At 36.0% G+C, this 17,799-nt stretch overlaps 29 non-coding genes across 29 annotated transcripts; all 29 read left to right on the top strand.

Annotated features, from left to right (window-relative positions):
- The first annotated feature begins 70 nt into the window (after positions 1-70).
- Positions 71-387, top strand: LOC148510966 (Nuclear RNase P). The gene has a single exon (XR_015869128.1).
- A 303-nt stretch (positions 388-690) lies between these two features.
- LOC148510965 (Nuclear RNase P) lies at positions 691-1,007 on the top strand. Its single transcript, XR_015868928.1, has one exon.
- A 302-nt stretch (positions 1,008-1,309) lies between these two features.
- LOC148510964 (Nuclear RNase P) lies at positions 1,310-1,626 on the top strand. Its single transcript, XR_015869350.1, has one exon.
- Positions 1,627-1,929: 303 nt separating this feature from the next.
- Positions 1,930-2,246, top strand: LOC148510963 (Nuclear RNase P). Its single transcript, XR_015868927.1, has one exon.
- A 301-nt stretch (positions 2,247-2,547) lies between these two features.
- On the top strand, positions 2,548-2,866 carry LOC148510962 (Nuclear RNase P). Its single transcript, XR_015868987.1, has one exon.
- Positions 2,867-3,167: 301 nt separating this feature from the next.
- Positions 3,168-3,486, top strand: LOC148510961 (Nuclear RNase P). Its single transcript, XR_015869272.1, has one exon.
- A 302-nt stretch (positions 3,487-3,788) lies between these two features.
- LOC148510960 (Nuclear RNase P) lies at positions 3,789-4,105 on the top strand. Its single transcript, XR_015869155.1, has one exon.
- Positions 4,106-4,408: 303 nt separating this feature from the next.
- Positions 4,409-4,725, top strand: LOC148510959 (Nuclear RNase P). Its single transcript, XR_015869147.1, has one exon.
- Positions 4,726-5,028: 303 nt separating this feature from the next.
- LOC148510958 (Nuclear RNase P) lies at positions 5,029-5,345 on the top strand. The gene has a single exon (XR_015869317.1).
- A 302-nt stretch (positions 5,346-5,647) lies between these two features.
- On the top strand, positions 5,648-5,964 carry LOC148510957 (Nuclear RNase P). Its single transcript, XR_015869127.1, has one exon.
- Positions 5,965-6,267: 303 nt separating this feature from the next.
- LOC148510956 (Nuclear RNase P) lies at positions 6,268-6,584 on the top strand. Its single transcript, XR_015868976.1, has one exon.
- Positions 6,585-6,886: 302 nt separating this feature from the next.
- On the top strand, positions 6,887-7,203 carry LOC148510955 (Nuclear RNase P). The gene has a single exon (XR_015869281.1).
- A 303-nt stretch (positions 7,204-7,506) lies between these two features.
- Positions 7,507-7,823, top strand: LOC148510954 (Nuclear RNase P). The gene has a single exon (XR_015869156.1).
- Positions 7,824-8,125: 302 nt separating this feature from the next.
- Positions 8,126-8,442, top strand: LOC148510953 (Nuclear RNase P). The gene has a single exon (XR_015869212.1).
- Positions 8,443-8,745: 303 nt separating this feature from the next.
- On the top strand, positions 8,746-9,062 carry LOC148510952 (Nuclear RNase P). Its single transcript, XR_015868926.1, has one exon.
- A 302-nt stretch (positions 9,063-9,364) lies between these two features.
- On the top strand, positions 9,365-9,681 carry LOC148510951 (Nuclear RNase P). The gene has a single exon (XR_015869126.1).
- A 305-nt stretch (positions 9,682-9,986) lies between these two features.
- Positions 9,987-10,299, top strand: LOC148510950 (Nuclear RNase P). The gene has a single exon (XR_015869270.1).
- A 306-nt stretch (positions 10,300-10,605) lies between these two features.
- On the top strand, positions 10,606-10,918 carry LOC148510949 (Nuclear RNase P). The gene has a single exon (XR_015869265.1).
- Positions 10,919-11,224: 306 nt separating this feature from the next.
- Positions 11,225-11,537, top strand: LOC148510948 (Nuclear RNase P). Its single transcript, XR_015868803.1, has one exon.
- A 307-nt stretch (positions 11,538-11,844) lies between these two features.
- LOC148510947 (Nuclear RNase P) lies at positions 11,845-12,157 on the top strand. Its single transcript, XR_015869351.1, has one exon.
- Positions 12,158-12,463: 306 nt separating this feature from the next.
- Positions 12,464-12,776, top strand: LOC148510946 (Nuclear RNase P). Its single transcript, XR_015869080.1, has one exon.
- Positions 12,777-13,083: 307 nt separating this feature from the next.
- LOC148510945 (Nuclear RNase P) lies at positions 13,084-13,394 on the top strand. Its single transcript, XR_015869224.1, has one exon.
- A 306-nt stretch (positions 13,395-13,700) lies between these two features.
- LOC148510944 (Nuclear RNase P) lies at positions 13,701-14,013 on the top strand. Its single transcript, XR_015869337.1, has one exon.
- Positions 14,014-14,320: 307 nt separating this feature from the next.
- On the top strand, positions 14,321-14,633 carry LOC148510943 (Nuclear RNase P). Its single transcript, XR_015869267.1, has one exon.
- A 306-nt stretch (positions 14,634-14,939) lies between these two features.
- On the top strand, positions 14,940-15,252 carry LOC148510942 (Nuclear RNase P). Its single transcript, XR_015869293.1, has one exon.
- Positions 15,253-15,559: 307 nt separating this feature from the next.
- LOC148510941 (Nuclear RNase P) lies at positions 15,560-15,872 on the top strand. The gene has a single exon (XR_015869333.1).
- Positions 15,873-16,178: 306 nt separating this feature from the next.
- On the top strand, positions 16,179-16,491 carry LOC148510940 (Nuclear RNase P). The gene has a single exon (XR_015869331.1).
- A 306-nt stretch (positions 16,492-16,797) lies between these two features.
- Positions 16,798-17,110, top strand: LOC148510939 (Nuclear RNase P). Its single transcript, XR_015869113.1, has one exon.
- Positions 17,111-17,417: 307 nt separating this feature from the next.
- Positions 17,418-17,728, top strand: LOC148510938 (Nuclear RNase P). Its single transcript, XR_015869223.1, has one exon.
- Positions 17,729-17,799: the final 71 nt, after the last annotated feature.

Here is a 17,799-nt window from a genome sequence, read left to right as displayed (position 1 = left end):
TGTCACTCTAAGTTTTCTGACATCTTCGAAGATGAGCTTTAAAACAGTCTTGAAACTAAATGCTCAATATGTGGAGAGAAGCTCAGTGGTGAGGCTACATGCAGAGTACTGTAGTTGCTCCTAAAACTAACCTTGGGGAAGGTCTGAGATTAGAGCCACATGCTGCTCTCACAGAGCATTTCTTGACTGAAGCAAGTGAGTTCCCATCAATATTGGTCAGCTTGTAACTTCAAAGCAGAAGACACTGTATGCACTAAAACTCATGTGCTGCTATTGATGCAAAGTTCTCAAGCTTGGAATTGGCTTATGGCTGGCAAATTTAAGTTCAATGGCTGATAAGAAGTACATAGCTGCTTTCCAACTCAATTCAGACTACTCTCTCTCCACATTTTGCTAATGTATGCCTCATCTTAGGCTGCTCTAAATGTATCTATTTCCCTATCTATGAAAAGTGAAAATTGGAATATTCAGTTAGAAACTCAACTGGATTTAATACTTCAATTTAAAACCTATATTTTATAAGGTCATCATTTTTTTACTCTAAACGTTTGAAAGTTTTCAAATCCTTATTTTATAGAGATGTGGGCTGTTAATTTGATTTTTACATTTTTAATTTCCTGTGTCACCCTAAGTTTTCTGACATCTTCAAAGTTGAGCTTTAAAACAGTCGTGAAACTAAATGCTCAATATGTGGAGAGAAGCTCAGTTGTGAGGCTACAAGCAGAGTACTGTAGTTGCTCCTAAAACTAACCTTGGGGAAGGTCTGAGATTAGAGCCACATGCTGCTCTCACAGAGCATTTCTTGACTGAAGCACGTGAGTTCCCATCAATATTGGTCAGCTTGTAACTTCAAAGCAGAAGACACTGTATGCACTAAAACTCATGTGCTGCTATTGATGCAAAGTTCTCAAGCTTGGAATTGGCTCATGGCTGGCAAATTTAAGTTCAATGGCTGAGAGGAAGTACATAGCTGCTTTCCAACTCAATTCAGACTACTCTCTCTCCACATTTTGCTAATGTATGCATCATCTTAGGCTGCTCTAAATGTATCTAATTCCCTATCTATGAAAAGTGAAAATTTTAATATTCAGTTAGAAACTCAACGGATTTAATTCTTCAATTTAAAACCTATATTTTATAAGGTCATCATTTTTTTACTCTAAAAGTTTGAAAGTTTTCAAATCTTTATTTTATAGAGATGTGGGCTGTTAATTTGATTTTTAAACTTTTAATTTCCTATGTCACTCTAAGTTTTCTGACATCTTCGAAGATGAGCTTTAAAACAGTCTTGAAACTAAATGCTCAATATGTGGAGAGAAGCTCAGTGGTGAGGCTACATGCAGAGTACTGTAGTTGCACCTAAAACTAACCTTGGGGAAGGTCTGAGATTAGAGCCACATGCTGCTCTCACAGAGCATTTCTTGACTGAAGCACGTGAGTTCCCATCAATATTGGTCAGCTTGTAACTTCAAAGCAGAAGACACTGTATGCACTAAAACTCATGTGCTGCTATTGATGCAAAGTTCTCAAGCTTGGAATTGGCTTATGGCTGGCAAATTTAAGTTCAATGGCTGATAAGAAGTACATAGCTGCTTTCCAACTCAATTCAGACTACTCTCTCTCCACATTTTGCTAATGTATGCCTCATCTTAGGCTGCTCTAAATGTATCTATTTCCCTATCTATGAAAAGTGAAAATTTGAATATTCAGTTAGAAACTCAACTGGATTTAATACTTCAATTTAAAACCTATATTTTATAAGGTCATCATTTTTTTACTCTAAACATTTGAAAGTTTTCAAATCCTTATTTTATAGAGATGTGGGCTGTTAATTTGATTTTTACATTTTTAATTTCCTGTGTCACCCTAAGTTTTCTGACATCTTCAAAGTTGAGCTTTAAAACAGTCGTGAAACTAAATGCTCAATATGTGGAGAGAAGCTCAGTTGTGAGGCTACAAGCAGAGTACTGTAGTTGCTCCTAAAACTAACCTTGGGGAAGGTCTGAGATTAGAGCCACATGCTGCTCTCACAGAGCATTTCTTGACTGAAGCACGTGAGTTCCCATCAATATTGGTCAGCTTGTAACTTCAAAGCAGAAGACACTGTATGCACTAAAACTCATGTGCTGCTATTGATGCAAAGTTCTCAAGCTTGGAATTGGCTCATGGCTGGCAAATTTAAGTTCAATGGCTGAGAGGAAGTACATAGCTGCTTTCCAACTCAATTCAGACTACTCTCTCTCCACATTTTGCTAATGTATGCATCATCTTAGGCTGCTCTAAATGTTTCTAATTCCCTATCTATGAAAAGTGAAAATTTTAATATTCAGTTAGAAACTCAACGGATTTAATTCTTCAATTTAAAACCTATATTTTATAAGGTCATCATTTTTTTACTCTAAAAGTTTGAGAGTTTTCAAATCTTTATTTTATAGAGATGTGGGCTGTTAATTTGATTTTTAAATTTTTAATTTCCTGTGTCACTCTAAGTTTTCTGACATCTTCGAAGTTGAGCTTTAAAACAGTCTTGAAACTAGATGCTCAATATGTGAAGAGAAGCTCAGGGGTGAGGCTACATGCAGAGTACTGTAGTTGCTCCTAAAACTAACCTTGGGGAAGGTCTGAGATTAGAGCCACATGCTGCTCTCACAGAGAATTTCTTGATTGAAGCAAGTGAGTTCCCATCAATATTGGTCAGCTTGTAACTTCAAAGCAGAAGACACTGTATGCACTAAAACTCATGTGCTGCTATTGATGCAAAGTTCTCAAGCTTGGAATTGGCTCATGGCTGGCAAATTTAAGTTCAATGGCTGAGAGGAAGTACATAGCTGCTTTCCAACTCAATTCAGACTACTCTCTCTCCACATTTTGCTAATGTATGCCTCATCTTAGGCTGCTCTAAATATATCTATTTCCCTATCTATAAAAAGTGAAAATTTGAATATTCAGTTAGAAACTCAACTGGATTTAATTCTTCAATTTAAAACCTATATTTTATAAGGTCATCATTTTTTTACTCTAAAAGTTTGAAAGTTTTCAAATCTTTATTTTATAGAGATGTGGGCTGTTAATTTGATTTTTACATTTTTAATTTCCAATGTCACTCTAAGTTTTCTGACATCTTCGAAGATGAGCTTTAAAACAGTCTTGAAACTAAATGCTCAATATGTGGAGAGAAGCTCAGTGGTGAGGCTACATGCAGAGTACTGTAGTTGCTTCTAAAACTAACCTTGGGGAAGGTCTGAGATTAGAGCCACATGCTGCTCTCACAGAGCATTTCTTGACTGAAGCAAGTGAGTTCCCATCAATATTGGTCAGCTTGTAACTTCAAAGCAGAAGACACTGTATGCACTAAAACTCATGTGCTGCTATTGATGCAAAGTTCTCAAGCTTGGAATTGGCTTATGGCTGGCAAATTTAAGTTCAATGGCTGATAAGAAGTACATAGCTGCTTTCCAACTCAATTCAGACTACTCTCTCTCCACATTTTGCTAATGTATGCCTCATCTTAGGCTGCTCTAAATGTATCTATTTCCCTATCTATGAAAAGTGAAAATTTGAATATTCAGTTAGAAACTTGACTGGATTTAATACTTCAATTTAAAACCTATATTTTATAAGGTCATCATTTTTTTACTCTAAAAGTTTGAGAGTTTTCAAATCTTTATTTTATAGAGATGTGGGCTGTTAATTTGATTTTAAAATTTTTAATTTCCTGTGTCACTCTAAGTTTTCTGACATCTTCGAAGTTGAGCTTTAAAACAGTCTTGAAACTAAATGCTCAATATGTGAAGAGAAGCTCAGGGGTGAGGCTACATGCAGAGTACTGTAGTTGCTCCTAAAACTAACCTTGGGGAAGGTCTGAGATTAGAGCCACATGCTGCTCTCACAGAGAATTTCTTGATTGAAGCAAGTGAGTTCCCATCAATATTGGTCAGCTTGTAACTTCAAAGCAGAAGACACTGTATGCACTAAAACTCATGTGCTGCTATTGATGCAAAGTTCTCAAGCTTGGAATTGGCTCATGGCTGGCAAATTTAAGTTCAATGGCTGAGAGGAAGTACATAGCTGCTTTCCAACTCAATTCAGACTACTCTCTCTCCACATTTTGCTAATGTATGCCTCATCTTAGGCTGCTCTAAATATATCTATTTCCCTATCTATAAAAAGTGAAAATTTGAATATTCAGTTAGAAACTCAACTGGATTTAATTCTTCAATTTAAAACCTATATTTTATAAGGTCATCATTTTTTTACTCTAAAAGTTTGAAAGTTTTCAAATCTTTATTTTATAGAGATGTGGGCTGTTAATTTGATTTTTACATTTTTAATTTCCAATGTCACTCTAAGTTTTCTGACATCTTCGAAGATGAGCTTTAAAACAGTCTTGAAACTAAATGCTCAATATGTGGAGAGAAGCTCAGTGGTGAGGCTACATGCAGAGTACTGTAGTTGCTCCTAAAACTAACCTTGGGGAAGGTCTGAGATTAGAGCCACATGCTGCTCTCACAGAGCATTTCTTGACTGAAGCAAGTGAGTTCCCATCAAAATTGGTCAGCTTGTAACTTCAAAGCAGAAGACACTGTATGCACTAAAACTCATGTGCTGCTATTGATGCAAAGTTCTCAAGCTTGGAATTGGCTTATGGCTGGCAAATTTAAGTTCAATGGCTGATAAGAAGTACATAGCTGCTTTCCAACTCAATTCAGACTACTCTCTCTCCACATTTTGCTAATGTATGCCTCATCTTAGGCTGCTCTAAATGTATCTATTTCCCTATCTATGAAAAGTGAAAATTTGAATATTCAGTTAGAAACTTGACTGGATTTAATACTTCAATTTAAAACCTATATTTTATAAGGTCATCATTTTTTTACTCTAAACGTTTGAAAGTTTTCAAATCCTTATTTTATAGAGATGTGGGCTGTTAATTTGATTTTTACATTTTTAATTTCCTGTGTCACCCTAAGTTTTCTGACATCTTCAAAGTTGAGCTTTAAAACAGTCGTGAAACTAAATGCTCAATATGTGGAGAGAAGCTCAGTAGTGAGGCTACAAGCAGAGTACTGTAGTTGCTTCTAAAACTAACCTTGGGGAAGGTCTGAGATTAGAGCCACATGCTGCTCTCACAGAGCATTACTTGACTGAAGCACGTGAGTTCCCATCAATATTGGTCAGCTTGTAACTTCAAAGCAGAAGACACTATATGCACTAAAACTCATGTGCTGCTATTGATGCAAAGTTCTCAAGCTTGGAATTGGCTCATGGCTGGCAAATTTAAGTTCAATGGCTGAGAGGAAGTACATAGCTGCTTTCCAAATCAATTCAGACTACTCTCTCTCCACATTTTGCTAATGTATGCCTCATCTTAGGCTGCTCTAAATGTATCTATTTCCCTATCTATGAAAAGTGAAAATTTTAATATTCAGTTAGAAACTCAACGGATTTAATTCTTCAATTTAAAACCTATATTTTATAAGGTCATCATTTTTTTACTCTAAAAGTTTGAAAGTTTTCAAATCTTTATTTTATAGAGATGTGGGCTGTTAATTTGATTTTTAAACTTTTAATTTCCTATGTCACTCTAAGTTTTCTGACATCTTCGAAGATGAGCTTTAAAACAGTCTTGAAACTAAATGCTCAATATGTGGAGAGAAGCTCAGTGGTGAGGCTACATGCAGAGTACTGTAGTTGCTCCTAAAACTAACCTTGGGGAAGGTCTGAGATTAGAGCCACATGCTGCTCTCACAGAGCATTTCTTGACTGAAGCAAGTGAGTTCCCATCAATATTGGTCAGCTTGTAACTTCAAAGCAGAAGACACTGTATGCACTAAAACTCATGTGCTGCTATTGATGCAAAGTTCTCAAGCTTGGAATTGGCTTATGGCTGGCAAATTTAAGTTCAATGGCTGATAAGAAGTACATAGCTGCTTTCCAACTCAATTCAGACTACTCTCTCTCCACATTTTGCTAATGTATGCCTCATCTTAGGCTGCTCTAAATGTATCTATTTCCCTATCTATGAAAAGTGAAAATTTGAATATTCAGTTAGAAACTTGACTGGATTTAATACTTCAATTTAAAACCTATATTTTATAAGGTCATCATTTTTTTACTCTAAACGTTTGAAAGTTTTCAAATCCTTATTTTATAGAGATGTGGGCTGTTAATTTGATTTTTACATTTTTAATTTCCTGTGTCACCCTAAGTTTTCTGACATCTTCAAAGTTGAGCTTTAAAACAGTCGTGAAACTAAATGCTCAATATGTGGAGAGAAGCTCAGTGGTGAGGCTACATGCAGAGTACTGTAGTTGCTCCTAAAACTAACCTTGGGGAAGGTCTGAGATTAGAGCCACATGCTGCTCTCACAGAGCATTTCTTGACTGAAGCAAGTGAGTTCCCATCAATATTGGTCAGCTTGTAACTTCAAAGCAGAAGACACTGTATGCACTAAAACTCATGTGCTGCTATTGATGCAAAGTTCTCAAGCTTGGAATTGGCTCATGGCTGGCAAATTTAAGTTCAATGGCTGAGAGGAAGTACATAGCTGCTTTCCAACTCAATTCAGACTACTCTCTCTCCACATTTTGCCAATGTATGCATCATCTTAGGCTGCTCTAAATGTATCTATTTCCCTATCTATGAAAAGTGAAAATTTTAATATTCAGTTAGAAACTCAACGGATTTAATTCTTCAATTTAAAACCTATATTTTATAAGGTCATCATTTTTTTACTCTAAAAGTTTGAAAGTTTTCAAATCTTTATTTTATAGAGATGTGGGCTGTTAATTTGATTTTTACATTTTTAATTTCCTGTGTCACTCTAAGTTTTCTGACATCTTCGAAGTTGAGCTTTAAAACAGTCTTGAAACTAAATGCTCAAAATGTGGAGAGAAGCTCAGTGGTGAGGCTACATGCAGAGTACTGTAGTTGCTCCTAAAACTAACCTTGGGGAAGGTCTGAGATTAGAGCCACATGCTGCTCTCACAGAGCATTTCTTGACTGAAGCAAGTGAGTTCCCATCAATATTGGTCAGCTTGTAACTTCAAAGCAGAAGACACTGTATGCACTAAAACTCATGTGCTGCTATTGATGCAAAGTTCTCAAGCTTGGAATTGGCTTATGGCTGGCAAATTTAAGTTAAATGGCTGATAAGAAGTACATAGCTGCTTTCCAACTCAATTCAGACTACTCTCTCTCCACATTTTGCTAATGTATGCCTCATCTTAGGCTGCTCTAAATGTATCTATTTCCCTATCTATGAAAAGTGAAAATTTGAATATTCAGTTAGAAACTCAACTGGATTTAATACTTCAATTTAAAACCTATATTTTATAAGGTCATCATTTTTTTACTCTAAACGTTTGAAAGTTTTCAAATCCTTATTTTATAGAGATGTGGGCTGTTAATTTGATTTTTACATTTTTAATTTCCTGTGTCACCCTAAGTTTTCTGACATCTTCAAAGTTGAGCTTTAAAACAGTCGTGAAGCTAAATGCTCAATATGTGGAGAGAAGCTCTGTTGTGAGGCTACATGCAGAGTACTGTAGTTGCTCCTAAAACTAATCTTGGGGAAGGTCTGAGATTAGAGCCACATGCTGCTCTCACAGAGCATTTCTTGACTGAAGCAAGTGAGTTCCCATCAATATTGGTCAGCTTGTAACTTCAAAACAGAAGACACTGTATGCACTAAAACTCATGTGCTGCTATTGATGCAAAGTTCTCAAGCTTGGAATTGGCTTATGGCTGGCAAATTTAAGTTCAATGGCTGAGAGGAAGTACATAGCTGCTTTCCAACTCAATTCAGACTACTCTCTCTCCACATTTTGCTAATGTATGCCTCATCTTAGGCTGCTCTAAATGTATCTATTTCCCTATCTATGAAAAGTGAAAATTTGAGTATTCAGTTAGATACTCAACGGATTTAATTCTTCAATTTAAAACCTATATTTTATAAGGTCATAATTTTTTTACTCTAAAAGTTTGAAAGTTTTCAAATCTTTATCTTATAGAGATGTGGGCTGTTAATTTGATTTTTACATTTTTAATTTCCAATGTCACTCTAAGTTTTCTGACATCTTCGAAGATGAGCTTTAAAACAGTCTTGAAACTAAATGCTCAATATGTGGAGAGAAGCTCAGTGGTGAGGCTACATGCAGAGTACTGTAGTTGCTCCTAAAACTAACCTTGGGGAAGGTCTGAGATTAGAGCCACATGCTGCTCTCACAGAGCATTTTTTGACTGAAGCAAGTGAGTTCCCATCAATATTGGTCAGCTTGTAACTTCAAAGCAGAAGACACTGTATGCACTAAAACTCATGTGCTGCTATTGATGCAAAGTTCTCAAGCTTGGAATTGGCTTATGGCTGGCAAATTTAAGTTCAATGGCTGATAAGAAGTACATAGCTGCTTTCCAACTCAATTCAGACTACTCTCTCTCCACATTTTGCTAATGTATGCCTCATCTTAGGCTGCTCTAAATGTATCTATTTCCCTATCTATGAAAAGTGAAAATTTGAATATTCAGTTAGAAACTCAACTGGATTTAATACTTCAATTTAAAACCTATATTTTATAAGGTCATCATTTTTTTACTCTAAACGTTTGAAAGTTTTCAAATCCTTATTTTATAGAGATGTGGGCTGTTAATTTGATTTTTACATTTTTAATTTCCTGTGTCACCCTAAGTTTTCTGACATCTTCAAAGTTGAGCTTTAAAACAGTCGTGAAACTAAATGCTCAATATGTGGAGAGAAGCTCAGTTGTGAGGCTACAAGCAGAGTACTGTAGTTGCTCCTAAAACTAACCTTGGGGAAGGTCTGAGATTAGAGCCACATGCTGCTCTCACAGAGCATTTCTTGACTGAAGCACGTGAGTTCCCATCAATATTGGTCAGCTTGTAACTTCAAAGCAGAAGACACTGTATGCACTAAAACTCATGTGCTGCTATTGATGCAAAGTTCTCAAGCTTGGAATTGGCTCATGGCTGGCAAATTTAAGTTCAATGGCTGAGAGGAAGTACATAGCTGCTTTCCAACTCAATTCAGACTACTCTCTCTCCACATTTTGCTAATGTATGCATCATCTTAGGCTGCTCTAAATGTATCTAATTCCCTATCTATGAAAAGTGAAAATTTTAATATTCAGTTAGAAACTCAACGGATTTAATTTTTCAATTTAAAACCTATATTTTATAAGGTCATCATTTTTTTACTCTAAAAGTTTGAGAGTTTTCAAATCTTTATTTTATAGAGATGTGGGCTGTTAATTTGATTTTTAAATTTTTAATTTCCTGTGTCACTCTAAGTTTTCTGACATCTTCGAAGATGAGCTTTAAAACAGTCTTGAAACTAAATGCTCAATATGTGGAGAGAAGCTCAGTGGTGAGGCTACATGCAGAGTACTGTAGTTGCTCCTAAAACTAACCTTGGGGAAGGTCTGAGATTAGAGCCACATGCTGCTCTCACAGAGCATTTCTTGACTGAAGCAAGTGAGTTCCCATCAATATTGGTCAGCTTGTAACTTCAAAGCAGAAGACACTGTATGCACTAAAACTCATGTGCTGCTATTGATGCAAAGTTCTCAAGCTTGGAATTGGCTTATGGCTGGCAAATTTAAGTTCAATGGCTGATAAGAAGTACATAGCTGCTTTCCAACTCAATTCAGACTACTCTCTCTCCACATTTTGCTAATGTATGCCTCATCTTAGGCTGCTCTAAATGTATCTATTTCCCTATCTATGAAAAGTGAAAATTTGAATATTCAGTTAGAAACTTGACTGGATTTAATACTTCAATTTAAAACCTATATTTTATAAGGTCATCATTTTTTTACTCTAAACGTTTGAAAGTTTTCAAATCCTTATTTTATAGAGATGTGGGCTGTTAATTTGATTTTTACATTTTTAATTTCCTGTGTCACCCTAAGTTTTCTGACATCTTCAAAGTTGAGCTTTAAAACAGTCGTGAAACTAAATGCTCAATATGTGGAGAGAAGCTCAGTTGTGAGGCTACAAGCAGAGTACTGTAGTTGCTCCTAAAACTAACCTTGGGGAAGGTCTGAGATTAGAGCCACATGCTGCTCTCACAGAGCATTTCTTGACTGAAGCACGTGAGTTCCCATCAATATTGGTCAGCTTGTAACTTCAAAGCAGAAGACACTGTATGCACTAAAACTCATGTGCTGCTATTGATGCAAAGTTCTCAAGCTTGGAATTGGCTCATGGCTGGCAAATTTAAGTTCAATGGCTGAGAGGAAGTACATAGCTGCTTTCCAAATCAATTCAGACTACTCTCTCTCCACATTTTGCTAATGTATGCCTCATCTTAGGCTGCTCTAAATGTATCTATTTCCCTATCTATGAAAAGTGAAAATTTTAATATTCAGTTAGAAACTCAACGGATTTAATTCTTCAATTTAAAACCTATATTTTATAAGGTCATCATTTTTTTACTCTAAAAGTTTGAAAGTTTTCAAATCTTTATTTTATAGAGATGTGGGCTGTTAATTTGATTTTTAAACTTTTAATTTCCTATGTCACTCTAAGTTTTCTGACATCTTCGAAGATGAGCTTTAAAACAGTCTTGAAACTAAATGCTCAATATGTGGAGAGAAGCTCAGTGGTGAGGCTACATGCAGAGTACTGTAGTTGCTCCTAAAACTAACCTTGGGGAAGGTCTGAGATTAGAGCCACATGCTGCTCTCACAGAGCATTTCTTGACTGAAGCAAGTGAGCTCCCATCAATATTGGTCAGCTTGTAACTTCAAAGCAGAAGACACTGTATGCACTAAAACTCATGTGCTGCTATTGATGCAAAGTTCTCAAGCTTGGAATTGGCTCATGGCTGGCAAATTTAAGTTCAATGGCTGAGAGGAAGTACATAGCTGCTTTCCAACTCAATTCAGACTACTCTCTCTCCACATTTTGCCAATGTATGCATCATCTTAGGCTGCTCTAAATGTATCTATTTCCCTATCTATGAAAAGTGAAAATTTTAATATTCAGTTAGAAACTCAACGGATTTAATTCTTCAATTTAAAACCTATATTTTATAAGGTCATCATTTTTTTACTCTAAAAGTTTGAAAGTTTTCAAATCTTTATTTTATAGAGATGTGGGCTGTTAATTTGATTTTTACATTTTTAATTTCCTGTGTCACTCTAAGTTTTCTGACATCTTCGAAGTTGAGCTTTAAAACAGTCTTGAAACTAAATGCTCAAAATGTGGAGAGAAGCTCAGTGGTGAGGCTACATGCAGAGTACTGTAGTTGCTCCTAAAACTAACCTTGGGGAAGGTCTGAGATTAGAACCACATGCTGCTCTCACAGAGCATTTCTTGACTGAAGCAAGTGAGTTCCCATCAATATTGGTCAGCTTGTAACTTCAAAGCAGAAGACACTGTATGCACTAAAACTCATGTGCTGCTATTGATGCAAAGTTCTCAAGCTTGGAATTGGCTTATGGCTGGCAAATTTAAGTTAAATGGCTGATAAGAAGTACATAGCTGCTTTCCAACTCAATTCAGACTACTCTCTCTCCACATTTTGCTAATGTATGCCTCATCTTAGGCTGCTCTAAATGTATCTATTTCCCTATCTATGAAAAGTGAAAATTTGAATATTCAGTTAGAAACTCAACTGGATTTAATACTTCAATTTAAAACCTATATTTTATAAGGTCATCATTTTTTTACTCTAAACGTTTGAAAGTTTTCAAATCCTTATTTTATAGAGATGTGGGCTGTTAATTTGATTTTTACATTTTTAATTTCCTGTGTCACCCTAAGTTTTCTGACATCTTCAAAGTTGAGCTTTAAAACAGTCGTGAAGCTAAATGCTCAATATGTGGAGAGAAGCTCTGTTGTGAGGCTACATGCAGAGTACTGTAGTTGCTCCTAAAACTAACCTTGGGGAAGGTCTGAGATTAGAGCCACATGCTGCTCTCACAGAGCATTTCTTGACTGAAGCACGTGAGTTCCCATCAATATTGGTCAGCTTGTAACTTCAAAGCAGAAGACACTGTATGCACTAAAACTCATGTGCTGCTATTGATGCAAAGTTCTCAAGCTTGGAATTGGCTTATGGCTGGCAAATTTAAGTTCAATGGCTGAGAGGAAGTACATAGCTGCTTTCCAAATCAATTCAGACTACTCTCTCTCCACATTTTGCTAATGTATGCCTCATCTTAGGCTGCTCTAAATGTATCTATTTCCCTATCTATGAAAAGTGAAAATTTGAATATTCAGTTAGAAACTCAACGGATTTAATTCTTCAATTTAAAACCTATATTTTATAAGGTCATCATTTTTTTACTCTAAAAGTTTGAAAGTTTTCAAATCTTTATTTTATAGAGATGTGGGCTGTTAATTTGATTTTTAAACTTTTAATTTCCTATGTCACTCTAAGTTTTCTGACATCTTCGAAGATGAGCTTTAAAACAGTCTTGAAACTAAATGCTCAATATGTGGAGAGAAGCTCAGTGGTGAGGCTACATGCAGAGTACTGTAGTTGCTCCTAAAACTAACCTTGGGGAGGGTCTGAGATTAGAGCCACATGCTGCTCTCACAGAGCATTTCTTGACTGAAGCAAGTGAGTTCCCATCAATATTGGTCTGCTTGTAACTTCAAAGCAGAAGACACTGTATGCACTAAAACTCATGTGCTGCTATTGATGCAAAGTTCTCAAGCTTGGAATAGGCTCATGGCTGGCAAATTTAAGTTCAATGGCTGAGAGGAAGTACATAGCTGCTTTCCAACTCAATTCAGACTACTCTCTCTCCACATTTTGCTAATGTATGCCTCATCTTAGGCTGCTCTAAATGTATCTATTTCCCTATCTATGAAAAGTGAAAATTTGAATATTCAGTTAGAAACTCAACTGGATTTAATTCTTCAATTTAAAACCTATATTTTATAAGGTCATCATTTTTTTACTCTAAAAGTTTGAAAGTTTTCAAATCCTTATTTTATAGAGATGTGGGCTGTTAATTTGATTTTTACATTTTTAATTTCCTGTGTCACCCAAAGTTTTCTGACATCTTCAAAGTTGAGCTTTAAAACAGTCTTGAAGCTAAATGCTCAATATGTGGAGAGAAGCTCTGTTGTGAGGCTACATGCAGAGTACTGTAGTTGCTCCTAAAACTAACCTTGGGGAAGGTCTGAGATTAGAGCCACATGCTGCTCTCACAGAGCATTTCTTGACTGAAGCAAGTGAGTTCCCATCAATATTGGTCAGCTTGTAACTTCAAAGCAGAAGACACTATGCATTAAAACTCATGTGCTGCTATTGATGCAAAGTTCTCAAGCTTGGAATTGGCTCATGGCTGGCAAATTTAAGTTCAATGGCTGAGAGGAAGTACATAGCTGCTTTCCAATTCAATTCAGACTACTCTCTCTCCACATTTTGCTAATGTATGCATCATCTTAGGCTGCTCTAAATGTATCTATTTCCCTATCTATGAAAAGTGAAAATTTTAATATTCAGTTAGAAACTCAACGGATTTAATTCTTCAATTTAAAACCTATATTTTATAAGGTCATCATTTTTTTACTCTAAAAGTTTGAAAGTTTTCAAATCTTTATTTTATAGAGATGTGGGCTGTTAATTTGATTTTTACATTTTTAATTTCCTGTGTCACTCTAAGTTTTCTGACATCTTCGAAGTTGAGCTTTAAAACAGTCTTGAAACTAAATGCTCAAAATGTGGAGAGAAGCTCAGTGGTGAGGCTACATGCAGAGTACTGTAGTTGCTCCTAAAACTAACCTTGGGGAAGGTCTGAGATTAGAGCCACATGCTGCTCTCACAGAGCATTTCTTGACTGAAGCAAGTGAGTTCCCATCAATATTGGTCAGCTTGTAACTTCAAAGCAGAAGACACTGTATGCACTAAAACTCATGTGCTGCTATTGATGCAAAGTTCTCAAGCTTGGAATTGGCTTATGGCTGGCAAATTTAAGTTAAATGGCTGATAAGAAGTACATAGCTGCTTTCCAACTCAATTCAGACTACTCTCTCTCCACATTTTGCTAATGTATGCCTCATCTTAGGCTGCTCTAAATGTATCTATTTCCCTATCTATGAAAAGTGAAAATTTGAATATTCAGTTAGAAACTCAACTGGATTTAATACTTCAATTTAAAACCTATATTTTATAAGGTCATCATTTTTTTACTCTAAACGTTTGAAAGTTTTCAAATCCTTATTTTATAGAGATGTGGGCTGTTAATTTGATTTTTACATTTTTAATTTCCTGTGTCACCCTAAGTTTTCTGACATCTTCAAAGTTGAGCTTTAAAACAGTCGTGAAGCTAAATGCTCAATATGTGGAGAGAAGCTCTGTTGTGAGGCTACATGCAGAGTACTGTAGTTGCTCCTAAAACTAATCTTGGGGAAGGTCTGAGATTAGAGCCACATGCTGCTCTCACAGAGCATTTCTTGACTGAAGCAAGTGAGTTCCCATCAATATTGGTCAGCTTGTAACTTCAAAACAGAAGACACTGTATGCACTAAAACTCATGTGCTGCTATTGATGCAAAGTTCTCAAGCTTGGAATTGGCTTATGGCTGGCAAATTTAAGTTCAATGGCTGAGAGGAAGTACATAGCTGCTTTCCAACTCAATTCAGACTACTCTCTCTCCACATTTTGCTAATGTATGCCTCATCTTAGGCTGCTCTAAATGTATCTATTTCCCTATCTATGAAAAGTGAAAATTTGAGTATTCAGTTAGATACTCAACGGATTTAATTCTTCAATTTAAAACCTATATTTTATAAGGTCATCATTTTTTTACTCTAAAAGTTTGAAAGTTTTCAAATCTTTATCTTATAGAGATGTGGGCTGTTAATTTGATTTTTACATTTTTAATTTCCAATGTCACTCTAAGTTTTCTGACATCTTCGAAGATGAGCTTTAAAACAGTCTTGAAACTAAATGCTCAATATGTGGAGAGAAGCTCAGTGGTGAGGCTACATGCAGAGTACTGTAGTTGCTCCTAAAACTAACCTTGGGGAAGGTCTGAGATTAGAGCCACATGCTGCTCTCACAGAGCATTTTTTGACTGAAGCAAGTGAGTTCCCATCAATATTGGTCAGCTTGTAACTTCAAAGCAGAAGACACTGTATGCACTAAAACTCATGTGCTGCTATTGATGCAAAGTTCTCAAGCTTGGAATTGGCTTATGGCTGGCAAATTTAAGTTCAATGGCTGATAAGAAGTACATAGCTGCTTTCCAACTCAATTCAGACTACTCTCTCTCCACATTTTGCTAATGTATGCCTCATCTTAGGCTGCTCTAAATGTATCTATTTCCCTATCTATGAAAAGTGAAAATTTGAATATTCAGTTAGAAACTCAACTGGATTTAATACTTCAATTTAAAACCTATATTTTATAAGGTCATCATTTTTTTACTCTAAACGTTTGAAAGTTTTCAAATCCTTATTTTATAGAGATGTGGGCTGTTAATTTGATTTTTACATTTTTAATTTCCTGTGTCACCCTAAGTTTTCTGACATCTTCAAAGTTGAGCTTTAAAACAGTCGTGAAACTAAATGCTCAATATGTGGAGAGAAGCTCAGTTGTGAGGCTACAAGCAGAGTACTGTAGTTGCTCCTAAAACTAACCTTGGGGAAGGTCTGAGATTAGAGCCACATGCTGCTCTCACAGAGCATTTCTTGACTGAAGCACGTGAGTTCCCATCAATATTGGTCAGCTTGTAACTTCAAAGCAGAAGACACTGTATGCACTAAAACTCATGTGCTGCTATTGATGCAAAGTTCTCAAGCTTGGAATTGGCTTATGGCTGGCAAATTTAAGTTCAATGGCTGAGAGGAAGTACATAGCTGCTTTCCAAATCAATTCAGACTACTCTCTCTCCACATTTTGCTAATGTATGCCTCATCTTAGGCTGCTCTAAATGTATCTATTTCCCTATCTATGAAAAGTGAAAATTTGAATATTCAGTTAGAAACTCAACGGATTTAATTCTTCAATTTAAAACCTATATTTTATAAGGTCATCATTTTTTTACTCTAAACGTTTGAAAGTTTTCAAATCCTTATTTTATAGAGATGTGGGCTGTTAATTTGATTTTTACATTTTTAATTTCCTGTGTCACCCTAAGTTTTCTGACATCTTCAAAGTTGAGCTTTAAAACAGTCGTGAAACTAAATGCTCAATATGTGGAGAGAAGCTCAGTTGTGAGGCTACAAGCAGAGTACTGTAGTTGCTCCTAAAACTAACCTTGGGGAAGGTCTGAGATTAGAGCCACATGCTGCTCTCACAGAGCATTTCTTGACTGAAGCACGTGAGTTCCCATCAATATTGGTCAGCTTGTAACTTCAAAGCAGAAGACACTGTATGCACTAAAACTCATGTGCTGCTATTGATGCAAAGTTCTCAAGCTTGGAATTGGCTTATGGCTGGCAAATTTAAGTTCAATGGCTGAGAGGAAGTACATAGCTGCTTTCCAAATCAATTCAGACTACTCTCTCTCCACATTTTGCTAATGTATGCCTCATCTTAGGCTGCTCTAAATGTATCTATTTCCCTATCTATGAAAAGTGAAAATTTGAATATTCAGTTAGAAACTCAACGGATTTAATTCTTCAATTTAAAACCTATATTTTATAAGGTCATCATTTTTTTACTCTAAAAGTTTGAAAGTTTTCAAATCTTTATTTTATAGAGATGTGGGCTGTTAATTTGATTTTTAAACTTTTAATTTCCTATGTCACTCTAAGTTTTCTGACATCTTCGAAGATGAGCTTTAAAACAGTCTTGAAACTAAATGCTCAATATGTGGAGAGAAGCTCAGTGGTGAGGCTACATGCAGAGTACTGTAGTTGCTCCTAAAACTAACCTTGGGGAGGGTCTGAGATTAGAGCCACATGCTGCTCTCACAGAGCATTTCTTGACTGAAGCAAGTGAGTTCCCATCAATATTGGTCAGCTTGTAACTTCAAAGCAGAAGACACTGTATGCACTAAAACTCATGTGCTGCTATTGATGCAAAGTTCTCAAGCTTGGAATAGGCTCATGGCTGGCAAATTTAAGTTCAATGGCTGAGAGGAAGTACATAGCTGCTTTCCAACTCAATTCAGACTACTCTCTCTCCACATTTTGCTAATGTATGCCTCATCTTAGGCTGCTCTAAATGTATCTATTTCCCTATCTATGAAAAGTGAAAATTTGAATATTCAGTTAGAAACTCAACTGGATTTAATTCTTCAATTTAAAACCTATATTTTATAAGGTCATCATTTTTTTACTCTAAAAGTTTGAAAGTTTTCAAATCCTTATTTTATAGAGATGTGGGCTGTTAATTTGATTTTTACATTTTTAATTTCCTGTGTCACCCAAAGTTTTCTGACATCTTCAAAGTTGAGCTTTAAAACAGTCTTGAAGCTAAATGCTCAATATGTGGAGAGAAGCTCTGTTGTGAGGCTACATGCAGAGTACTGTAGTTGCTCCTAAAACTAACCTTGGGGAAGGTCTGAGATTAGAGCCACATGCTGCTCTCACAGAGCATTTCTTGACTGAAGCAAGTGAGTTCCCATCAATATTGGTCAGCTTGTAACTTCAAAGCAGAAGACACTATGCATTAAAACTCATGTGCTGCTATTGATGCAAAGTTCTCAAGCTTGGAATTGGCTCATGGCTGGCAAATTTAAGTTCAATGGCTGAGAGGAAGTACATAGCTGCTTTCCAATTCAATTCAGACTACTCTCTCTCCACATTTTGCTAATGTATGCATCATCTTAGGCTGCTCTAAATGTATCTATTTCCCTATCTATGAAAATTGAA

Source organism: Taudactylus pleione, unplaced genomic scaffold (genome assembly GCF_031769625.1).
Source record: "Taudactylus pleione unplaced genomic scaffold, aTauple2 ptg000311l, whole genome shotgun sequence".
Classification (NCBI taxonomy): domain Eukaryota; kingdom Metazoa; phylum Chordata; class Amphibia; order Anura; family Myobatrachidae; genus Taudactylus; species Taudactylus pleione.
This window is presented reverse-complemented; position numbering and strand designations above follow the sequence as displayed.